This window comes from Oryctolagus cuniculus, chromosome 9 (assembly GCF_964237555.1).
Source record: "Oryctolagus cuniculus chromosome 9, mOryCun1.1, whole genome shotgun sequence".
NCBI classification, from domain to species: Eukaryota; Metazoa; Chordata; class Mammalia; order Lagomorpha; family Leporidae; genus Oryctolagus; species Oryctolagus cuniculus.
In genome coordinates, this window is record NC_091440.1 from 63,488,647 (window position 1) to 63,512,175 (window position 23,529).

General features: G+C 46.6%; 1 long non-coding RNA gene across 1 annotated transcript in view; it reads left to right on the forward strand.

Annotated features, from left to right (window-relative positions):
* LOC138843794 (uncharacterized) overlaps nt 1-5,375 on the forward strand; it is a 159,010-nt gene extending 153,635 nt beyond the window's left edge. The window contains exon 3 of the long non-coding RNA XR_011378788.1: nt 567-5,375. This is a non-coding gene — a long non-coding RNA (uncharacterized lncRNA). The remainder of the gene's footprint in view (nt 1-566) is intronic.
* The last annotated feature ends 18,154 nt before the right edge of the window (nt 5,376-23,529 follow it).

A 23,529-nucleotide genomic window follows, 5' to 3' on the forward strand; every position in this document is an offset into this window, starting at 1 on the left:
CCATGACGTCAGATAGAAGGAGCAGACCTTAGCAGCCACAAGCTAAGGTCAGAAGCTGAATGGCCTTTGAGGTAGCCTTGCTGTGTAGGCCCCGGAACAAGAATCCTCCAACTACCTAGGTTTCAAGAGAGTTTTGTATTAGATGCCCGTCTGCATCCCAGCCCGCAGCTTCCATGGTTTGCTGATCTGACAGATGGTGTCACTCTAGGCTGCTGCTTTTAGACATGAGGCGCAATTGCTCAGGGGCAGAGGGATAGAGACGATGCGGTGTGACAGAGGAGACCAGCACTGAGGTCCCCCATGGACCAGGGTTTAGGACCATGGGCAGGGATTCCCAGCTCAGGAGCTTTTAGTCTTCAAAGTAGTGCCCTCAATCAGAACCCAATACGAGGAGGAGGTCAGCTTTGTCACATGACACAAAAGAGAGCACCTTTCAGGACAAGGTCAGTTGAGGATGGGGGTCACTTATGGGTAGAGCTCACACGGGTTCACATGAGTCAGGGGATGCTTTGGACGGTCATCCATTGTGTTTGTCCAGCGACCATTTTTTGTCCCTTACTCCACAGCTCATTGGCCATTAACTGTGGACAGTGCTGCTAGGGCTGACAGCCAAGGGAGGGATATGCTGATTGGAGAAAAGACACCACTGCTCCACTGTGAATTTCAAACTGGAATAGCCTTTAAAGAAAATGGACTTTGGAGGAAAGACTGGTAAAACACAAGATTTGTTTAAATTATTTTTAAAGATGTATTTACTTATTTGAAAAGGCAGAATTACAGACAGAGGGAGAGAGAGACAGAGAAATGTCTTCTATCCTCTGGTTTTCTCCCCAAATGGCTGCAACAATCAGAGCTAGGCAGATCCAAAGGCAAGAGCCAGGAGCTTCGTAGGGTTCTCTCACATGGGTACAGGGGCCCAAGCACTTGGTCCATCTTCCACTGCTTTCTCAGGCCACAAGCAGGAAGCTGGATTGGAAGTGGAGCAGCTGGGACTCAAACCAGGGCCCCTAGTGATGCTGGTGCCACAGGTGGAGGCTTAACCTGCTACGCCACATCATGAGCCCCAAAACACAGGACTCCCAAAACTTTTTCTTCTCCCTTTCATTTCTTCCTTCCTTCCTTCCTTCCTCCCTCCATCACTTTGTCTCTTTCTCTCTCTCCCTCTCTCTTGCCCCCCCCCCCCAATTTACAAAGACTCAAAACATTTTCAGCAAGGTGTGAAAGAAAATAGGATGTGCATGAGGATGGTCTTGACCCCTAGGACGAAAAGGACCAAGATGAGACTTCAGCTTCCTTCCCACCTCCAACCCTGAAGGCTGAGAAACAACTGGGAAGGGCAAGTGCTGGACAGGAGCTGCCCATCAGCCAGTACATATGACAGTGAGCTTGAGCTGGCCCACAGAGGGGGCCCAAAAGGTGAACCTGAGAGTAGTCTCACAGCAGCCTCAAATGCCAAGCTGTGAGCAAAGGAGCCTTCAGGTCCAGGAAGGAGAGCAAAGTGGGAGAATCTGAGGCATTGAGGGAGCCTATCACAAGGAATGGGTAATACTTGAAAAGAAGAATGAATGGGCAAATGGTGGATGGATGGATGGTGGATGGATAGATGACTGGCTGGCTGGCTGGATGGGTGAATGGCTGTGCAGCATAATCAGAAACCTGGGTCCAAACGAAAAGCTCGATCAGATGTGAAAGTTAGGAACAAAGTACTAAACACAAAATGGTTGTGAGAAGCCCCCAGATAACTTGCATTCAATGGCTTGCTCATTACCTAATCAAATTTGATTGAGGCAAACAGCCCTGTGGCAGGCCCCCTGGGGAGGGAAAGGGGTACTGGGATGTTCTCAGGGCTTCTAACCAAGAAGCTTCTCATCACTAGGATGCTACTGTTTTTTAGGAAAAGCTTAAAACCCACTTAGAGCATACATGTGTCTATTTTTATATGATGCATCTACCATAAAGCTATGAGTTGAGAGTACCAAGAGCAAGGTCATCTTCAAGTTCAGAAAGTAGTGGTACCTGGAAAATAGTCTTATGAGAATACAAATAAAGTCCTTGTGGTTTTTTTTTTTTTAAGAAATATTATTGTTGCCACGTCCTCTAAGCCCTTACCTGTGATGATCTTTTGAGATTTACCTATAAACAAACATGAAGCTCTATTTACATCCACAGAGGAATTCCCCCAGGAGGGAAGAATGCTTCCCAAAATCCCCAGTCAAATTTCATTTAAATGGAATGGGCCAGATAAAACCATCCACTTTGTGTTAACCACATCCGCTCTGTCATAATCTAATATTTTTGCCAGGAAGCAAAGATGTTTTTGTGGTGTCATTTTGCCACTCCCCAGATTTCTTTGATTCCAAGGAAGGGCCCACAGAGCTGACCAGCGTTGGTTTGGTTGTATGGAGAGTAGCACAAGAGAAATTCATTCTAATCCACATCAAGATTGCTTCAGTTATTGAAAGTTACTTGTTGAAGTCAAATCCAAACTAATGAAAATGTGCTGGCAAGAGAATTGCTTTGTATTGGTGAAAGGAAAAAAAAAAAAACAAGAGTTACCCAGAAATCCCCTTTTACTTTACTACAAATTTATCCTAAAAACTAAAAGCACTTTACCTCTTAATACCCACAAAAGAATATGTCTGTCCCCCTCAATATCCCAGCCAGAAGTTGTGAGTCAAGATCAACTAGCAAAAGAATGCAGTTGCTTAGAGCAGGAACTCTGAAGTCAGGCTGCGTGGGTCACCTCTGGCTTTGTTCTTTACCAGCTCTGCGATCTTGGGTATCTCTACCTCCGTGTGGTTTCTCCATCTCTAAAATGAGAAGCTAAAATCGGTACCCACTCCCCAGGGTCGCTACGGGGATTAACTGAGCCAATTGTGTCATACGCTGAGCACAGTACCTGGTTAGCAGTTTGCCATTGTCAGAACCTTCAGGGATTTCAGGGATTCTCAGTGGGAGGAGAGAGGAGAGCTGTGTCCAGCCCACAGCTCAGGCGCATCCCGGTCTCCTCTGCTTTCCAGCACCCTGATTTCTGAAACCTGGCTATCAGCCTTCCTCTCGCGGCTCTTCCGCCTCTTCAAGCCCCTCTGCTCCTGAAGTTGAAAATGCCAGAAACCAGGCTGGAGAGCAGGTGACCTCATAGAACCCCCTGGAAACTGCATTTCTAAAACAAATACTGCCAACGAAGTGTGGATACGTTTGCAAACTCATATTCAGCTGTCTAATAAATGTCACATTTATTTATTTTCATTAAATCCGACTCTGAACAATGGTTCCAAAGTCGATCTCTGTGCCCACGGTGGCAGCCTGACAAACCAATGGCATACAGGGAGCTGGTGTGGTCACTTGGAGATCTGTTTAGACTTGAATGCATCTCCCCAAGGGGTAGAATTTCAGCAGAGGCCGCATCTGCTGTCCTCCCCCACCCTGTTCTCATAGCAGACGGCTAAGCACCAGGGGCCCCTGGCTTCCCTCCACGCAGGGACAGGGGCTGCAGCTGCCAGTGCTCAGAGCTGGAGAGGCTCTGGCCTCCTGCCTCAACATCATGACAGGCATGTTCACGTGGCTAGAATATGAGGGGAAATGGCGATGGAGGCAAGCAGCAGGGGACGCAGGTGGAGGGAGACCTTGAACAAGTTCATCCCCTGCTTATCTGCTGCTGTCATGTTCCAGCTCACAGGCCTGAATAATCCTCAACGCATACTTGTGCCTGTTAGCTCTTTTGATCCTCACAACAAGCCTAGAAAAGTGGACTGGATCTGCGGACAGGTAAGGAGTGTCCTTGTCCAAGGTCACTCAGAGGCCCTGGGGGCTCCACAGGAATGTGGCTGTCCCAAGTAGTGAGTATGGACGCTTCTCACGAGGATAATGCTTCTGCTGCACACATCCATCACAGTTGGAAAAGCACTTTCCTCTCCATGGCATCATTTGATCCCCTCCCAGAGATCTAGAAGGAAAGCAGTGCTAGTCCATGGGTAACAAAGGTCAGATTTACCCAAAGTGACAGAAACACCCAATAAAAATCAAAGAGGAATCCTGGCTCTCCAAATCCTTTGTTCCTTCCCTTCCCTTCTAGCTGCCCATGGGGCTGATGCTTTATTTCACTGTCACATGGTTGCCAAAGACGTCATCCCTCAGAATTCGCACAATCACTTCGCATCCACCATGTGCCTACCAGGTGCCAGTCACGGTGTTCACCCTGAGAATACAAAAGTCAGTGAGAGATGGTCCCCAATAGAGATCAAAGATAAGTGTGTGTGTTGAGGAAGGGGAAGCAGAAAAATGAACAAACAACATGTCGTAAGCAACCAATACTGTAATACCAAAGGCATGCGCTGGAAATTCAGATTGGGGGAGATTCAGTCCACCTGCCCAGGAAGAGGCTGGAGGTGACAGGACCCACTGGACGGCATTGAACTCTGCACAGCGTTACCTAAGCATGGCAATCAGCCTAGACATGGCAGAAGAGTTCACGGGACAAAAATAGTTTCACCTCCAGCAGTTATTAAGAGTAATGAAAATTATAGGTGCAGAAAAAGGAAAGAGAGAGTAATTAGTAATACAGTCGATTTTTTTTCTGGTTTGACACCTTAACTGAAATGTCCCTGAGTCATGCTTACAACCCTTGGATCCATAACAGGTACAAATCCTCAGTAGCCAAGTTGTTTATCTAAATTCATCCGGGAACTTGTGCCACGGTTGTCCTTCTGTCCTGTACAAGGAAGATGAAAACTCCAAATTTAGTAGCAGATGCCAAGCGTCAGGTCCCGGCGTTTCTGAGAAGCTTATGAAATCCTCTCCCTTGTTTACTCAAAATCTGGATCTCCCTTCCCAAAGGCGGTCCTCCGCGGCAGCCGAGGTGCGTGCTCACCCTGAAGCTGCGATTTCCTGCAGCTGTAGAAAAGGAAATCAGATGCGCCTGCCCTCGGCGCGCCCTAGGGGTGCTGGGCAGCTCAGGGCTGTCCGGACAGCCGGCATCATCACTTCCCCGAACCCAGCTCCTAAAACAACACAGTGATGAAAGAAGAAAACCCAAACGGTGTGGGCGTTCCCTGTTGACATAAAGCCTGGCCCCAGCTGTTTCTACGCAGGAGATTCTCTGCAGAAAGACCAGAGAAAGACGGGCACACAGTGGCATAACCACAGACGGGCCGCTGTCTAAGGTCAGGTGCGCGTTCCTAACAGGACCGCGCATGCCTCGTGACAGCGACCTGCGAATGACTGCGGCTTCCCCCACCCGGGAAGGAAGGCAGAAAGCCGTCCCTGGTTTGCTATTTCTCAGTGTGTTCTCCTCTCACTATGCTAAACAGCAGGGCCAGTAATCTTCCTGGGACTCGGCTATTAATAAAGTATTTTCCTCTCTATGGCACTCAAAACTGCTTTGTATTTTGAACTTTTTTTAAAGCCGCATCGCACGGATATTCGTTTGTGGCATTTGCTGCCCTCTCTTCAGAAGGGATCACGGCCTTGTTATCACCCTTTCCCTGGCCCCTTGAGAACTACACCCACACAGACCAGCAATCTAATTTCCATCTGGTCAACCTCCAAGAGCTATTTTGGGTTTGGCCTGCGTTTTGTCCACTTTTCCTGCCAATGCAGACTCAGCCCCTCTACTCTCCTGGGAATCTTTCCTCTAAGGAAACTTTGAAAAACACAGACTTCCTATGGGGCAAGGGTCAGTGCCCAACTCAGCTGGGAATACTGCCGGGGGTGCTCACTACTAACCTCATGCCACTGGGGAAGGGAGGAAAGGTAGGCACCAGCCTCCCCAGTCTCAGGTCTCACAGTTCTGCCATCCTGCCCCCTCTCTCTGTCCCCAGCCATGCACTCAGTCCTGCAATAGCCTGAATGTACCATGCTAAGTGTTCGGGCTTTCCTCCTGTTTGACTCTGCCTGGAATGCAGTGCGTTTGACTACTTCCTTCCTTCCTGTCTAGTCCTCATCCCTAGGATGGCCTAGGTGCTGCTCCTTAGAACCCTGTGTCATGCCCTCCAGGACATCTATCCTACTGTACAGACCTGGCCTCTTTGCCTGTCTGTTTTCCACTCCTTGGTGCCACAGTCTATATCGTTAAGGGTAACCTCTGTGTTTTGTTAGCCCTCACATCCTACGTACCAGACACACAGCTGATGTTTCATGTGCTCTTGAATTGAATTGAAATTGCACTAGAAAAGAAAAGTGCTCAGAGAGCAAGATGTAAGAAAGATATCAAGATAAAAGAAAGGGAGGAAGATTAGACAAAGAGAAAAGGAAAAAATGCATTCAGTAGAAAGCAAGAAGTTACCTCCAACACTACCACAATGATCCTGCTTGACTTTGTGTGCACACTAACACCAAACAGGCTATGAATCCATGGGAAACAATGGCACTGTCTCCAGTCTCAGCTGCTGCTTATAGAAAGGGTCTCCAAGTCCAGTGTCTCCAGGGGCCAAGTAGGTAACATAAATGTGAGGAAATCAGCCAGATATTAAACAGCAGGGAGTGATGGAACCATGGAAACACTGTGCAGAGAGTCTCATCAGAGCAAAACATTCAAATTCAAGTTCAAACACAGGCAAAGCCATCCTGAGGGTCTAATTCAGCCTCAGATGGCCAGATATAGACACAGGGTGCCCCGTCTCATAAAAAGGAGCCCTGGTTGGGAACAAGATCTGCCCTTCTCTTTATTCTCTATATATTTTTAAACTATTTATTTACTTATTTATTTATTTGAAAGGCATAGAGACAAAGATAGAGAGATCTTCCATCCATTGGAAGATCCCAAATGGCCAAAACATCAGGGGGTGGGCCAGGCCAAAGCCACAAGACTGCAGCTCCATCTGGGTCTCCCTCAAGGGTGGCTAGGGCGCAAATGATTGGGCCATCTTCAGCTGCTTTCCCAGGTGCATTGCCAGGGGGCTATGGAAGTAGAGCATCCAGGACTTGAACTAGCATTCCAATATGGGATGCTGGTGCCACAAGACAGCTTAACCCATTGTACCACAAAGCCAGCTTCCATTTTTCTATAGTTTACACATTTAAATGAAGTATACTAAAAGGTGTTATTTATGATACTGTCCTAAATACACTGAACTGCCATTTATTCTGTTGTTTCAATGGAAAATGTATTGCAAGTTCTAACTTTGTGAGAATTATCCCCAGCATCCTGTCTTTGGTGATAATGGTGCCTGTGGGATCAATATCTGAGGAAGAGAACGCCATTAGACAGTACTAGAAAACCCCTTGGCACAGGTGGCTTGTGATCTGTCCATATCTCCATATTTCTCTCCATATTACCCCTTGTATTTGACATCTGGTCCATCAGAATATCTACAGACGGAGCACTGTCCTGTCTCTTTGCCCATTTGTGTGCCATATTACATCTTGTGATCACAGCATCAGGTACCACCTTCTATGTAGTCCTTATCCACACTGGATTGTCCTCATTCATGGTTGGCATCTTGGTCAGACTAGCAGGAGCAGGCTAGAGTCTGATTTATCAGAGTTATATCCTTCTTATCCCCTGCCTGATGCCACACACTTAATGGTCAGTATTAAATGAAAGAGCAAATGGATCAATGGGAGAGTAAATGAGTGGGTGGATATAGCAGCTGAATCACTGACCAAGTATTCACAAATGGGTCACATAGCACACTATCCCCTTAAAGGACAGAGATCAATCTTGAATCAGAAACTCCTCATATCTGCACATCCCATCTTTGCAATAACTTTCATAAGACAGGTAGGATCATTTTTACCAAGAAACAAAATATATCAAAACTTATGGATCTTAAGTTGCCCAGTACTACATAGCAAGTAATTGGCTAAGCCCCAAACTCCATCTCAGTTGCCCTGATTGTAAAACCCATGCTCTCCAACCACAGCAGGCTGGTCAGAGGTTGGGAGGTCCTTGACATCTGATGATACAGATCCTCCTGCTACCATTGCTACCACTGCCATTGACCTTGGGCTTCCAGGCTCACTCTGCCCAACCAGCTTTTAGGAGAGGTCACCTCCAGAGCAGACCTGAGGTCACAGTTGGTTTTGTTGGGAAGGTGGCCCTTAACCCCAGAGAGAACCTCATTTCCGGTCTATTTGGGCATTGACCATCCCCTTCACCTGCTGTCTAGACCAGCCTCCATTCTGAGTAGCACATTTTGGAAACCATTACAGGACAACACCAAGCTGCATTCTAAAGGGGGATGTTTGTAATCATATTTTGGTAAATATAAATATAAATGAGCGAGAGTGACAAAAAGACAGGGAGACAGGAAGGAAGAGAGAGACAGAGAGGAGTTTTATACACAATAGGCTCTTAAAATACACAAGAGGTGTAATAATGACGCACTTCCCTAGAGACAAGAACAAGTCGGAAAAAGCTCTCTGGCGTCTATGTACCTTATAAAGTTATTGATTAAACCAAGCTTTAAAGTCATGTAATATTAAGTGACAAGGAGTTTAACTACAATAGTGTGAGTCAATGCCTACATATTCCATTCTATTTTAACAGTAAAGTATAAGGTGATTCAGCCTACCAATATCCTTTTCCAAACAGATCTAAAATCAAATCTTCATGTAGAAAAAGAGGGGAATCACTAGACTGCAACTCAAAATGGCAGCCAAAAGTCCCGAGACAGCTGCATGGAAAGGATCCAGGGCTGTGCACCCGGACTGATGCAGGCTTTGCAAGTGTGCCAGCAAGGCTCACAGGGAAAGAAACCAGACCTCTTCAGAACTCGGTTCCTGTGCACACTGACACAGTGAAAGCGACAAGGGCTGCCCTACTGCATTTGTAAATGTGAATTTAACCATGAGCATGAAAACAGTCCTGGGATGGCCATGTCACACACCAGCTCAGCAGGTCTGTCCTGGAGGAAAAGCAGTTTTACGACCACCCAACATCAGACGGCAGGCACATAAAGAAGCAGGCAACACAGACACCAACTCCACTGGTGTGTTACTGGAGGCAGTGTCAGTGCCACAGTGGGAAAGGCAGGGATTTTTTTCTACCAACCATGCACAAAGCACAAAGGCATCAGCTGTAGGCTCTCGGGTTCCAGATAAATTACCCATTTCTCAACACAGATGTGAGTCTTTTGATCAGAGAAATATTTACAGCTGGGTAGCAAGTCATGCTCACAGAGTGAAAAAGTTCTTAAAATAAAAGTGTACGTTCTTTCAGGCTTGCCTTTTGAGAGTCCTCTAATACTCCATTACTGTTTTTTATTCCTCTTTTCCTCTCACATGAGTCCACTATCCCTTTGCAAATTTAGGAGCAATAGAATTTCTGTTCATCCTTTAGCTGCTAAAGAAAATCCACCCTGTAAGTGGAAGAAGCCAATCCCCAGAGGACGCTTCTTGGATGACACCTGTATGTGAAATCTGTATGTTACACCTTTATAGTTGTCCCAATAGATATTTTGTTCTATTGTGGGTAGCTTTTTTTTTCCCAGTCTTTTTTCTCTGCTCTTTTTTTGTGGAAGTTCCTGCTGAAGTAGGCTTAAGTTCAACAATTCCTTCCTCAGTCAGATCCTAGGAGACCTTCTAAAGCATTCTTAATTTCTGTTACAGTGGTTTTCACTTCTAGCTTTCTATTTGATTCTTTCTTAGACTCTTCATCTCTCAGCTTAAATTGGTCCTCCTGTTTTTTTTTAAAGATGTATTTATCTGAAAAAGTTAGAGAGAAAGAGGGAGAGAGAGAGAGAGAGAGAAATCTTCCATCCACTGGTTCACTCCTCAATTGGCACAGTGGCCAGGGCTGGGTCAGGCTAAAGCCAGGAGACAGAAGCTTCTTCCAGGTCTCCCACGTGGGTGCAGGGGCCCAAGCACTTGGGCCATCTTCCACTGCTTTCCCAGGAGCATAATCAGGGAACTGGATCAGAAGTGGATCAGCCAAGAATTAAACTGGCACCCATATGGGATAGTGGCAGCTTAACCCACTATACCACGTCACCAGCTCCCTACCTGTTTTTTCGTGCAGTCTACTTTATCCATTAGATCCCTCAGTATCTTAATCACAGTTGTTTGAAATTCCTGCTCTGGTAATTCCAACACCCCTGCCATTTGTGATGCTTACCAGATGATGTTCTTTGACTTTTAGTATTCCCCATAACGCTTTTAAACTCAGTTTTCTTGGTAGCTGGGAATGATGTATTGGGCAAAATCAGTCACTATAAATATGTCTTCAGTAAGTAGTGGGAGGTGTAGTGGGAAGGGAAGCATTCCAAGGTCCTAAGATTACGTCTTAACTCTTTTAAAAAAACGTATTTATTTATTTGTTGTCATTTTACTTTCAAGGCAGAGAGACACTCTGAGTGAGCCCTTCTTCCTTACTGGAAACTTCCACACAAGCTTTTCAGCCCCCATGCCTCCTTGGGTGGGACAAGGTGGCAAGATGGGCTGAAGCTGGGTATCTTCCCTCCCTCGGGTCAGGAAACTGATAAAACCGCAATAGCTTACACTGCTCATGCTCTAGTGAAATAGTTTCTGCAGAGGGCACACTTCATTAAGCAGAACAGAATGTTCTGGCTATTATAAAATGATTCCATTTTCCCTCCTCTTCCTGCAAGTAGGAGATTTTTCTCAGGTGTTCACTGAGAACCTATTTGAGCCCCTGGAGTTAAAAAGTGCAAAAGCAAAAGGCTGCTCCTATCCCTGGGTCCCCTTGGAGATTTTCACTCTCCAGACTTTTCCACACCGAGACTCCTGTAATTCATTGGTTGTAGTTAGGATTCCCCTACCTCAGCACTGTTTGCCGTGGAGATTTCTTCTAGGTCTCTGCCCCTACAAACTGTGGTTCTTCACACCCACCCATCTGACTCTCCAGTTGTGAGGACAGTAGTTTTCCCTGTTGTCTCACTTTTCTGATCAGGCTAAAGTGAGCTGGTGGTTTTTCAGTTTGCTCAGGTTTTCCTTGTTGTTGGAATGGAGCGATGACTTCCAAATTCTTACATGTGCCTGATCAGAAAGCCAAAGTCCTGCTTCCTCCTCTATGAATTGTCTAGAAAAGGAAAGTAAATAGAGACAAAAAGTAGATCAGTGTTTGCTTAGCCGGACAGATAGGGTAAAGGGGTGATAGCTAAAGAGTATGGGGTTTTTTAAGGGGATGAAAATATATTCAAGTCGATTGTGGTGACAGTTCCACAGCTGTGTGACTGTACTAAAAATCACTGAATTGTACACTTTGCATAGGTAAACTATGGTATACAAATTATAGAGGATAGAAGGAAGCAAACAAGGGAGAGAAGGAAAAAGAAAAAAGATGACACAGTGCAGTGCAAACGTGGAAGCAACAATTGTGAAGTGCAAGCCTTTTGGGATCTGCATGCCACTGCCACTGCCCCTCCCCCCCTACAGTACACACACACACACACACACACACACACGATGCACGACCTGTGCTACAGCTGTCTCACACACAGTTTGCATTTCCACCCGAACCCCTTGCAGTTCCCTTCTTCTGAACTTTGGCACAAACTCTTCTAACTTGAGTGCCTACCTTCCTCCACTTCCCACCAAGAGAGCTCCCATTCTACTGGGAGCTCAATCTGAGACCCAGTAGTTATCACCCCTGCAAGATGTCTCTCCTGGCTCCTCCCACTCCACCTGCATAGGGCTTTCTTGAGAAGGTGGCATTTGTCTGATGAGGCAAAGCATGTGTCACAAGGCACAGCAGCCTATTTAAAGGGGCATGTCATCTCCAGTGCGACCTCAAGCTCAAGGACAAATGCTACATTTCATTCATGTTGAATTGATGAAACCCAGAGCAGTGGTTGCCCTATATAAATTATCTAGTAAATATTTGCCAAGTGAACAGACAGCAGGGAGGTACGGTGCCTCCATGACACAGGTCATGGAGAGTTAACCAACAACAGCCCCAACTCCCCGCTGTCTGCAGAAACATCAGTGGTTTCACAAAGAAGGTCCCTGGGTGCCCAAGTGTCCATCCCAAGTGGGAATCTGTTTTCAACTTGGCTCCTGCTCAGGAAGTGATTTCCCGCCCAGAGAACTCCAAAGACTGCATCTACCGCTTGAGCAGGATCCACATTATGGCAGAGAGTGCAACACGAAAGGCGGAACATATGGGTGAGAGGGAGACAGAGAGTGATGAACCAAGCTGATGTGCAAAGCAAGTTCTAAAGTCACAAGCAAAATCAAAAAGTGATGGTTTGCAGAATGTTTTCTAGGAACTCCAAACTCCACGGAAACTGCTTGATCAGAATCTCATTTGAAGTGGAATCTGAACATTTGCTGATGTCCAATCTAGACATTTCTGAACATAAAACGAGAATCCTGTACATAAAGCAAGCAGTTTGCCACCCCAACACTGACCAAAGGGGCTAAGAAGGGTGTGAAACCTGGAGGAGAATCAGCCAAGCCTGGGAGGAGAGTCAAAGAACACAACCAGTTCTTATGATCAGTTACATTTGTAGATGTTTATGAATTTGGGTTGAAGATAATGGATAGAATTCCTGAATGTGGGTTCAGTCATTCTTCATAGGTCATTTTATTGGCCTCATGAAGGCCTGAGTTGATCCCCTCTACATCTGATCAAATACCCATAGAGCCTATTGATTCCTGTGACTCAGGGCTTCTTAAACGGAGAGCCAAGGGAGCTCCTACAGAGAAAAAGACACCCTGGGCCAGCAGCACTAACATGAATTACCATTACCCTACCGCTGCTTAAAAACATACAAATATAAATGCAGGTACACACACTTCCTGCTTACATCTCTGGAAAAGCAACACATATTCACAAATTAAATAGAAACACAACCTCAAAGGCCAATAAAATCCAAAATTACCACAGCTCCGGCTGGCCACTCAGGGCTGTGTCCCTGGGAAACCCAAGCTACCAGTTAACAGAGCTCTGTCAATCAGTGAATTGTTTTTCAATGGGCTTGCCTCACCCTTTGTTCTTCATTTTTCAATTGTGATACAATACGTACAACATAAGATAGAGCATCTTGACCGGCACCGTGGCTCACCGAGCTAATCCTCCGCCTGCGGCACCGGCACTCCGGGTTCTAGTCCCGGTTGGGGCGCCGGCTTCTGTCCCAGTTGCCCTTCTTCCAGTCCAGCTTTCTGCTGTGGCCCGGGAAGGCAGTGGAGGATGGCCCAAGTGCTTGGGCCCTGCACCCTCATGGGAGACCAGGAGGAAGCACCTGGCTCCTGGCTTCGGATTGGTGCAACGTGCCGGCCGTAGCAGCCACTTGGGGGGGGGGGGTGAACCAACGGATAAAAGGAAGACCTTTCTCTCTGTCTCTCTCTAACTCTGCCTGTCAAAAAAAAAAAAAAAAAAAAAAAAAAGATAGAGCATCTTGATCAGTTTTTAAGTGTGCAGTGGAGGAGTGTTAAGTATATTCACATAATTGCGTGACCAAACTCCAGGACTTCTTCACCTTGTAAAACCTAAACTCTATTCACATGAGACACAAACTCTGCATTTCCCTTCTCTCAGTGCCTGGCAACCACCTCTATTTAAGTATTTGCATACGTTATGTACTTCATGTAAGTGGAAACAGACAGTATTTATCCTTTTGTGACTGGCTTCTGTCACTTAGCAAAATGTCTCCATAACTCATATTATAGCATGCGTCAGGATTTTCTTCCCTTTGAAAGCTGAATCTCCAGTTGTATGAATATGGCATATTTTGTTTATCCACTCACCCGTTGATGAACATTTGTACTGTTTCCACCTTTCGGCTATTGTGACTAAAGCTACTGTGAACACAAGTGTACTTTATCTGTAACTGAATTGGGTGGTTCTTTGGGCTCTACCATTTTAACCTTGGAATTTTCTAATTCAATCTCCACTTAGGCCTAGCAAGAGCATCCCTTCAGGATGGGGTGGTTTTTTCTCCACTGTATAATCCCATATACTTTCTGCCTCCCAGACCTGGGTGCGAAGCGCATGTCTGACAGACTGCCATGGGCTGGACGCCAGGACCTCCTGCAGCAGCCTGTGTATACGATGGGCAAACAGCGATGTCTGATCCAGCTGCCAGGGGTGGAGAACCAAGGGAGTCCCAGAGGGCCATTGTAAGTCACCAGCCCCGGGCTCCCCGTCAAGGTGGGCGGTCTGGCAGGACCTCGGAAGAACCAATGCTCAGAGCTACCCGACACGCACATGCACGCACGCACGCACGCACGCACAAGCTCACAGAAAACTGGCAGGTAGTGTCTACAGCCTACTGACCCTGGGAAATTCATCCCCCCAGACTCTAGGACAAGCTGAAACACCTCCCACCGAAAAGAAACCTCCCCAGGGCGTATTTGTTCCTCCTGAATGAGAGTGACCATCTTCACAGCACACAGTAAGTCGTGTTTTCACCAGAGGGAGAGACTAAGGAGGCGTCTTCTGTCCATGTCCACAGCTGCCTTAAGAAGCCCCAGGCTTTGCCAAGCGCACACGGGTGTCCACTCCATCAGACCAGGACCAGGCGGGAGAACTCGGAGGAAGCCGCAGCCAGGGCAGTGGCCGGTCAGCCTTCTTCGGGAGCACCTTAGATAGGAGTTCTCTGCTGGCAGGACGAAGCAAGGGGCAGAGGAATGGGCACAGGACTGACAGCCCTCACTGAAGTCCAGGAGTCTGGGGGAGCTACTCCTGCCTTTTTCCTACCTTCTGCCCTTATGCAAAGGCCAAACATGAGTCCCAGGGGTGTTTTTGTAAACGATGAAATGCTTTACTAGGGAAAACCATTGTGGCTTGATTTGAAGAAAAAAAATTAATTAATAATAATTTCCTGCTTCAAAACATTTTGTTCACAATTTTCATGCCCGCCAGGTAGGATTTGGTCTCTGGGGAGTGAGCAAATGATTAAACCAAACCGCGAGCTACATTCTGCCTGGCCTGAATCATGTCCAGGATCAAAGAGCTGCTTTAAGATCAAAAGGCGCTGCAGTCCAGAAACCAAGCCTGCATGTGGCTGGCCCGGCACTCCCAGAGGGGGCTGCTTCCACAGACAGTAAACAGTCCCTCCTCTTTGTTCCCCCGGCAAGTTCTGCTTTTATTTCTTTCCATACCTGGGAAGTGGTGGGTGCTCCAAGCGCTGGGAGCATTCAGGAGAGAGGAGGACAGGGACGAGCTGAGCTGGTGCCTTACTTGAGGACACAGACGGATGGGAGAGCCACTGGGCCTCTGCACAACTTCTCAGAATGATCAGTGGACATTTCAGCAAAAGGAACTCTGTCCTGCAGAAGGAAATACAAGTGCTTGCCTTTCCTGTTTTATCAGGAAGCTCTCACGGTAAACATTGTACCGAAATCAAGTCTGTCTAAGATCCCTGACTGCGGGCTTTCTTACTCTCTCCCTCCCAGCTAGAGCGAATTCCAGCTTTCTCCTTTGCATCCTCCCCACACCATGGCCTCTACTTCAATCAGGAAAATTAAATCATAGTCCAGGGGGGCTTTCATAAAGTTCACAGAAAATGCATCTTAAGAAAAAACTGCATGAATTTCAAAAACTTCTTCAGTACCATAATAAAGTTAGCTTTAAAAAAAAAAATTTGTGTTGGGGCCGGCGCTGTGGCGTAGCAGGTAAAGCCACCGCCTGCAGTGCTGGCATCCCATATGGACGCCGGTTCGAGTCCTGGCTACTCCACTTCCGATCCAGCTCTCTGCTATGGCCTGGGAAAGCAGTAGAAGATGGCTCAAGTCCTTGGGCCCCTGCACCCATGTGGGAGACCCAGAAGAAGCTCCTGGCTCCTAGCTTGGGATTGGCACAGCTCCAGCCATTGCGGCCATCTAGGGAGTGAACCAGCAGATGGAAGACCTCTCTCTCTTTCTCTCTCTCTCTCTCTCTCTCTCTCTCTGCCTCTCTTTCTCTCTCTGTGTAACTGTGACTTTCAAGTAAAATAAATCAATTTTTTTTAAAAAAAGATTGTGTTTTATTCATTTGAATGATAGAGTTACAGACATACAGGGGAGAGACAGAGAGAAATGTCTTCCATCCATTGGTTCACTCCCAAATTGGCCACAAAGGCCGCAGCTGGGCTGATCCAAAGCCAGGAGTTTCTTCTGGGTCTCCCACGTAGGTGCAGGAGTCCAAACACTTGGGCCATCTTCCACTGCTTTCCCAGGCCATAGCAGAGAGCCAGATGGAAAATGGAGCAACCGGGACACAAACCTGTGCCCATATGGGATGCTGCCGTTGCCGGCGGAGGCTTAGCCTACTATTCCATAGCGCTGGTCCCAATCAACTTAGCTTTTTAATTCCACTTTTCTGTGCATTTTTGAAGTGTTCACATATTTCCTTCCAATTATTTATTCATTTTCCATCTGCTAAGTAGTACCTTTTCCTCCTCTCCAGATTATAATCCCAACCTTCACCTATTGGTTAGGATTATCTTCCGCTGGAAGGGTACACTCAGGGAAGATCAGCACCACAGGATCCTCCTCCCTAGAGGCCACCAGCCTCCCAATAACCACACACACATGCACATACACACACACACACACACACACACACACACATGTGGAGACAGGGGAGAGCTCCTTGGCTCTACTGGAAGAACTGAAGGAATCTCCCAACTGCACCTGACAAAGTCCTTCCCATGTGTTTCTGGAGGCCCTGGGAAGTTGCACGCATCTTAGAGGAATGTCCACTTCAACAGCGCTGCTGCTTGCTGGCCAGGCCCCTGTCATCCTTCCTGCTTCCTTGCAGGGCTCTTGTAAATCCCTGACAGTCGCTGCAGACCACGGCCCCGGCTCTGCCTCTCACCCTGCTCACCTCCCAGCTGCAAAGCTCCGGAGCTTGCTGACCCTACCAACCCTACTTGTTCCTTAGCATGCTGGAGCCAGGCGGCCGCCCTGAGCCTTCACCTAGAGGGCCCGGAAAGCAGCCTTACTCAACTATTAGCCTAAATCTAGCTGCGAGGAAGCAATTAAGAAAATCTAAATTATGGATTTATAAAACAGTCAACCTGGACCCCTCAAAAATCTTTTTTTTTTTTTGACAGGCAGAGTGGACAGTGAGAGAGAGAGACAGAGAAAGGTCTTCCTTTACCATTGGTTCACCCTCCAATGGCCGCAGCGCCCAGCATGCTGCGGCCAGTGCATCGCATTGATCCAAAGCCAGGAGCCAGGTGCTTCTCCTGGTCTCCCATGGGGTGCAGGGCCCAAGTACTTGGGCCATCCTTCACTGCACTCCCTGGCCACAGCAGAGAGCTGGCCTGGAAGAGGGGCAACCGGGACAGAATCCGGCACCCCAACTGGGACTAGAACCCGGGGTGCCGGCGCTGCAGGCGGAGGATTAGCCTGTGAGCCATGGCACCGGCCTCAAAAATCGTAACGTCATGGGGAATGATAAGATCTGGGGACCTGTTGTCCAGACTCCAGGGCACTAAAGAGATGTCAGGCAAGGATAGTGAATGGGCCTGCTTAGACCCCGACCTTTTTTTTTAAGGACCATGGAAGGTATTAATGAGAACACTGAATAAATTTGAATGTGAGCTGCCTATTATATCATGTTTGTGAATGTTAAATTTTTAATGTAAAAGTTACATTGTAGTTCTACAGACTACCCCTTTTCTTAACACATAAATGATGAAGTATTTTGAGATGAAGCCTTATGGTATCTAAACTCTCAAGTGGTTCAGCAAAAAATGAACTCTACGTGCATTTGTATACACATGTGAGAAGGGGGAAGAGAACAAGGAAGCAACTATTTTAAAGTGTTAATATAGGTGAATCCAAATGAGATATATGAATGCACTATTCTTGCAACTCTTTGAGGATATTAAATTTTTCAAAATAAAAAATTGAGGTTCATAACATCAAGCAGAGGAGACAGACACTATTGCAATTCCTATCATCCATATTTCTGTCATCTCTCTCCAAGATGCCCATGCACTAAATTTCCCCCACCATCCTTCAGGGAAAAAAAAAAAAAAAACTCAAACAGAGAAATTCATGAAACCAATAGCCCTTTCACTCTTCAGACAAATACACTCTGAATTCCAATTTGTATGTGACAGAGACCCCATTACCCTTGCAAATATAGAATTCATTCATTGCACCATACACAGTGTGCGGTACATTACATAGCGTGCGATTCATTCCCTATACAGCACTCATTTAGGTGTGTGTCCATTGGTTGACACAGGGTGGAGAGAGATGACCCCAATACAAGTATCTGGAATCCAGATGCACAAAAGAAAATGTGGACTCAAAAGCATACGTTTTCTGAAGACAGCCAGTCGGAGCTTACTGCATGACATACAATTTTTTTTTTTCATTAGAGCCAGCCCTACCCTTGGTGGCTCTAGGATGACCCAATATTCAGCCAAGACAGTATTAACTATCAGATAGAACTGAAACTTTCCAAGTCCACTTTCAAGGATCAACGCAAAGTTTTCCTACATACATTTCTTCTTATTCTGTGTTTTAAAAGCATTTATTTGTGCTCCTATCATTAGAGTTCAGGAAACAGGATTTCTAAAACAGCTCTTTAAGAAATTTGTCAATGGTCAAACCTTCCTAAGAATATACAAGCTAGGGCTGGCGTTGTGGCCTAACGGGTTATGCCACCGCCTGCGTTGCCAGCACCTTATCTGGGAGCTGGTTTGTGTCTCAGCTCTATTGCTTCTCCCTGCTAATCTGCCTAGGAAGACAGCAGAGGATGGCCCAAATCCTTGAGCCTCTGCACCCACCTGAGAGGTGGGGATGAAGCTCTGGCTCCTGGCTTTGGTCAAGCCCTGCCCTGGCCATTGCGGTAGTTTAGGGAGTGAATCAGTGGATGGAAGATGTCTCTTTCCCTCTCTCTTTGTAACTCTGTTTCAAAAACAAATAAATAAATAAACCTATCTTTAAAAAATAGATGATCCAATATTTGATCTGAAAAATCACAGTTTTTGTAGTCACAGGAATTATTGCCACGGCTTCTTGCATTACAGCCATTTGTATACATACTTTTCCACCTAGTAGGCTACACTCATAAGTTCCTTCAAGGAAAAGGATGTGTTGTTTCTCTTCTATCTCCTGTTTTGTTCTTTATGGGCAAATGAGTCCAGCATCTGCCACGGTTTTTATTTTACGTCACCCATATGCTGATGATGCTCACTGGTCACCCCTGCTCTCCTAGGAGCTGTAGGTTATACGTCCAACTCCCTATTGGACAAACCTTTTCTCGTACTTTCTAGATACTTCAAAAACCACCCTAAGCTGAAGAAGTCCTCATGGTCCTCTACTTCCTCCAAATGCTCTCTCTGTCATATTCCCTTTCTTTAATCAGATCTCCATATACCCATTCACGCAAGCCACAGCCTGTTAACATCTGTGCCTTCTCCTTTATCTTGTCTCCGGTCTTCAGTCTGTCACTAAATCTTCTTTTATCTTTAGCTCTACCCCCTTCTCCCTGCTACTTTCTTTTCCTAGCTCAGAAGCTCATTGACTTTTGCTGGGACTATTGAACAAAATTCCCAACGAACTCCCTGTTCCCAGTTCTGACACACTTAGATCCATCTTCTATCTTGCAGTTAAATGACATCTAAGCACACCACTCTCAACACAAAACCATTCTATGGCTTCCTAAACTTAGAATAGAATTGACACTCCCTGCTGCGTATGCTAAGTCCTGTGTGAACTGAAGTTTACAGACATAATTTTCTCCACTGTCCCCCATTGTCTTATAGAAGACAAAAAGCTCATGGAAAATGGATTTAAAAGATGTTTATCATAGTGCAAAAAAAAAAAGGTTGAAATTCATGAATAGGAATGCTCTTCCAAAAGTTCACGGAAAATGAGAATTATTTTTAAAATGACATGGATTTCAGTTGTTGGCATCAAAACAAGCATGTTAGTGTTTTTCATCACATTGCGCACATGCTTTTTGGGGTGTTCTGCACTCTGTGCTCTCGGTGTGCCAGAGCCCTCGCGCCTCCTCACCTGCAGCAGGTGATTTTGAGTTTCTGTGCGTTGCTCAGCCGAGCATTTCTGCCCATCTCTTTTTGACAGGGGGACCTCTTACCTTTCAACGCTCAGCTTAGCCTCCATCATCTTTGGAAGTCTTCCCCAAACCTCCCGATTGCGCTGTATCCTCTACGTTCGTCTCCCTCGGTCATGATTGTATTATATGGAAATCTGGTGTAAATATGGCCTCCCAGTGAAAATTACAGGCTCTTAATCACAGGTTCTCTGAATTTTCATTTGCCTTCAAAGCAGTTAGCATGGTGCATGGAAAATAATAGATATTTCATAAATATTTGTCCAAAATCACTCGTTATCTCCCCTTGTGACCAGCACAGAGCAAGGTTGAAAAAATTCCCGGGGCCAGCGCTGTGGTGCAGCAGGTTAACGCCCTGGCCTGAAGTGCTGACATCCCATTTGGGCACCGGTTCAAGACCCAGCTGCTCCACTTCCGATCCAGCTCTCTGCTATGGCCTAGGAAAGCAGTAGAAGATGGCCCAAGTCCTTGGGCCTCTGCACCTGCGTGGGAGACCTGGAAGAAGCTCCTGGCTCCTGGCTTCAGATCAGCGCAGCTCCAGCCGTTGCAGCCAATTGGGGAGTGAACCATCAGATGGAAGACCTCTCTCTCTCTCTCTCTCTCTCTCTCTCTCTGCCTCTTCTCTCTCTAACTCTGACTTTCAAATAAATAAATAATCTTAAAAAAATTTCCCAAAGGACACCTTTGGAATAATATAGATATTGTTCTCCTAGAGCTCTTGTCATGAGCCCAGCTGATGAGAGAGGTCTGGGACCTGGCTGCTTTCCCTGCACACTTTCTTTAATTGTAGCATGAGACACAGTGAAAGCAGGAACCCCCTTTCCTGTGCTTTCTCTCAGACCAGTCCTTCACTGCTGCCTGGTCCTCTCCTTCTCCTGGTCTCCTGAGGTTAGAACCCATCAAGTTTGTGCATTTTGACACCTCGGCATTCTGTTTGTTTGCTCTGTTCTGCCTGCAGTTTTTCTCCCCTCGTTCTCTGAATTTGTACTCTCTGATCTATCTTAAAATGTCTATGCAATCCTTGTTCATCAGGTCTTTGTAAGACTGCTGCTTGATTCTCTGTTCGGGTTACATCATCCTAGAATCCAAAGCACACTGTTCATGTAATACACACAAGTCACCTGTCAGTTTCTCCTATTGAGACTGAAAACTCCCTGATGCCAGGATCTATGGCTCCTTTACTTTTGGGTCAGTAGACCCTGCCTAGTGTCTAGTGCTATACAAGATTTATGCAAGTGGCTGGTGCCATGGCTCAATAGGCTAATCCTCCGCCTTGCGGCGCCGGCACACTGGGTTCTAGTCCCGGTTGGGGCGCCGGATTCTGTCCCGGTTGCCCCTCTTCCAGGCCAGCTCTCTGCTGTGGCCAGGGAAGTGCAGTGGAGGATGGCCCAAGTGCTTGGGCCCTGCACCCCATGGGAGACCAGGATAAGCACCTGGCTTCTGCCTTCGGATCAGCGCGGTGTGCTGGCCACAGTGCGCTGGCTGCGGTGGCCATTGGAGGGTGAACCAATGGCAAAAGGAAGACCTTTCTTTTTTTTTTTTTTGACAGGCAGAGTGGACAGTGAGAGAGAGAAACAGAGAGAAAGGTCTTCCTTTACCATTGGTTCACCCTCCAATGGCCGCAGCGCCCAGCGTGCTGCGGCCTGCGCACCGTGCTGATCCGATGGCAGGAGCCAGGTACTTCTCCTGGTCTCCCATGAGGTGCAGGGCCCAAGCACTTGGGCCATCCTCCACTGCACTCCCTGGCCACAGCAGAGAGCTGGCCTGGAAGAGGGGCAACCAGGACAGAATCCGGCGCCCTGACCAGGACTAGAACCCGGTGTGCCGGCGCCGCGAGGCAGAGGATTAGCCTAGTGAGCCATGGCGCCAGCAGGAAGACCTTTCTCTCTGTCTCTCTCTCTCTCACTGTCTACTCTGCCTGTCAAAAAAAAATTTTAAAAAAAATTTTAAAAAAAGATTTATACAAGTGACTGATGGAATACTCTCACATAAAGCAAGCCAGGTACACAGACAGTAGGATGTTCACACTTTGATGGTGGACAGGAGCAAGCCCCTGGAAGTCATGTGGATGATCAGGCCTCCCGTGAGTATATATGCTGATGCTCCACAGCAAGGCCAGGGCACCAGGGTCAGAGGAGGAGAAGTGGGATGAGAGAACGGGAAATGTAAGTCTCAGTAGGGTACAACAAAGTTTTCAATTGTTCCCATGCCCCAGGCTCTGCATCAGGAATCTTTCTGGGAGTTCCAGAAAATTCCAGTACTTAGAGATATCACTTGTGCAGGTATTATAGTTGTTTGGGTCTGTAAGTTTGGTCTCCCATTATACTGGAAATTTCACAAGTACTAAGACCACACTGCTTGTTTGCCTCTGATTCTGGCAGCCCCTACCAAATGCCTCCTTGCCTACAGCAAGTACCTAGAGAATGTCTGGTTGCTAACAGATCATGTCCTTTGACATTGAAAATGTCTTTAAACATGGGAGTGGCTGTTAATGAGTTTTGACTATGTCTTGGGTAAACAGTCCCAGTCCAGGTATATTTGTTTAATTTCTAATTCACATTCCACCACCCCCAGGGATGTTATAGCCTCTTATTGAGAGAGCTTCTAAAAGTCAGGCGTGTACCCATGTGAGAAGTGGTGCTGAGCGAGCAGCGGTGAGCCCCAGGCTGCCAAGTGTCCAGGGTTACTCCGCAGTTGGGGGTTTGTTTTCCACCCTGATTCATTGTGTAATTGAAAACCAACTCTCTCTGTGCTCATGACCATTACTTCCTCATTCTTAAGTCAGCTGAGGTCACGCTAATGAATGCAACAGAACTGCAGTCTTCTTATCTTAAACACATACCCTAGATGAACCAAGGAAGCTGAAATGAGAGTCCAAGCCTGCTAAGAATTCATCATCAGCTCAAGAGTAAAAAGCAAATGAACCCACGAGAGAGAGAGAGAGAGATGCAGTGATATGGTTAAGATGCACGTAAATTGACAGCCGACATCTCTCAAACATTTGTTAGGTGCCAGGCACTTTTTAGACATCTTCTCACTTAACTACACGTAATTCTACAAGATAAACATATTAATCCCGTTTCACAAGAGGATTTGGAGTCTTAATGAAGCTAAGTATTTTGGCCAGGATTTCTTAGCCGGGAAATAAAGGATTCAGGATACAAATGTAAGTCTTTCTGGTTTCAATTCAGTGGTTGTTTCGTTGTCCTAACCACTTCCCACACACAGAGGAAAACCTGCCATCCCATCCAGGGTGCCATACCTGCCAGGATACAGACAAGAAACAGAAACATCACCTGTGATTTTTAACAGAGGGAATTGGTTAAGCAGGTGTGGGGGCAGTGAAGGCCAGTGAGAAACCCTGAGTAACAGAAGGCAGTAACTACAGGAGGTTATACCCTCTATGGCTGGAGGAACTCAGGAAGAGGCTGGGGACGTCACATCCTAGATTGAAGAATGTGGACCTTAGAGCAGAGACACAGCCTTCTTGGGAGGGGCACTTCCTGGCTGATAGTGTGTGCACGATGGGGTTGATTCCTGGAGTACTAAAGAAAAAAAACCTAGAAATTGCGCTGTTTGTACCAAAGCTGCTTCCAGGGTGAAAGGTC